The following is a 1,324-nucleotide window of genomic DNA, read 5'->3' as shown; positions in this document are numbered from 1 at the left end:
ATTTTAAGAAAACCCTACACTACAAACAAAAATAAGATTTACTTACCCGGTAAAATCAGAGTTACCTCCCCTTAACTTCTACCATAATCAAACACATCTGTCTATGTTATGAATCCATTCAGCTCGGATTTTTTTAAAAAACACATACTGGAGAGCTTGAACCACACAAAAGAAAGCATGAAATAGTACTTACAAAAATTGACAATGTCTTAAGGTAGCAGATGGCGGTTTTTTCTAGTACTTCGGACTTCCGAGCGATGTGGCCAAGTCAGACGGCTTCCGATATCTTACGAGATGCAGACCTGAAAATAAAAAGATACCGGTTTACATCTTACTTGAAGAAGAAATAAAATACATAGTAAATTTCATACAAAGCATAGATTTTTAAATCCACAAGCCACCTGAAAGATAATTTCAGCCCGCGAAAATACATGACATTTCAGCCCAAATTAGCCATATCTCCAACTGGCCTTAAGATGTTAGGGGAAATGATAGAGCCAAATGACCACTTGCATTCTTTACTCAGTTTCAAGTATTACTTGCAGAGCTGGACAAAAATACCTGTCTACCGATTACTTTTTTCACTATTTTCAACTGTGTGAGGCCTATATGACATTTGACAGTTCACGAGACGCTCAATGCTGATAGTGGTATATATGCATTTCAAGCAGTTATATGAAAATGATGCCATCAAGCTTACATTCGCATCTGCCAGAATTTCTGCAACATACCATTCTTAAACTTGTTAATCACAAACTCACATCAACAAATATTTCAAACATCAAAACAGCCTTCACTTCAAGGTTTTATCTCTAATGACAGATTTTGACCCTGGTCAATTCGAATCTGTGGCTGGAAACTACCAACTGCTACCTTAAAAGTCGAGGCCCCACTGTCCTGAGACACTTTGAGTTATATCATATCATACTATGCAATTAACCTCTTGTATAATTATAAGATATCTCTGTTCTTAATATTTTGACTTGTGTCTGAATTGCAACAAAATATTTAGAAATATTAAGAGAATATTTATATCATTCGACATGCGTAATGATTTAAGGCCCATTCAAATGTCTTTAATTCAATACTACATCTGTAGTATTTACATCCTTTGTGTGATTTGTTACACGTCGATAATTGATAGTTATAAGATATATTCTAGCATCTATTATTTCTACATAACTCAAAATTAAACAAGAAAAGAGTCGATTGTTTCACAGAAAGTGTTTATTAAGTAAAGTATTCCGAACGTAGAAAGGAAACTACTATAATTCTAAAAGGTAGCACGTTATTATTGATTATTGAATCTACGCAACATGCTTCG

General features: G+C 34.2%; 1 long non-coding RNA gene across 1 annotated transcript; it reads right to left on the bottom strand.

The window, feature by feature from the left end:
• Window positions 1-213: 213 nt before the first annotated feature.
• Window positions 214-829, bottom strand: LOC128552343 (uncharacterized). Its single transcript, XR_008369048.1, has 2 exons — window positions 562-829; window positions 214-302 (listed from the first exon to the last, which is right to left on the bottom strand). It is a non-coding gene; the product is annotated as an uncharacterized LOC128552343 (long non-coding RNA).
• Window positions 830-1,324: the final 495 nt, after the last annotated feature.

This window comes from Mercenaria mercenaria, unplaced genomic scaffold (genome assembly GCF_021730395.1).
Source record: "Mercenaria mercenaria strain notata unplaced genomic scaffold, MADL_Memer_1 contig_2388, whole genome shotgun sequence".
Lineage (NCBI taxonomy): Eukaryota > Metazoa > Mollusca > Bivalvia > Venerida > Veneridae > Mercenaria > Mercenaria mercenaria.
The sequence above is the reverse complement of the archived record's forward strand: the minus strand, read 5'-3'. Positions and strand labels throughout refer to the sequence as shown.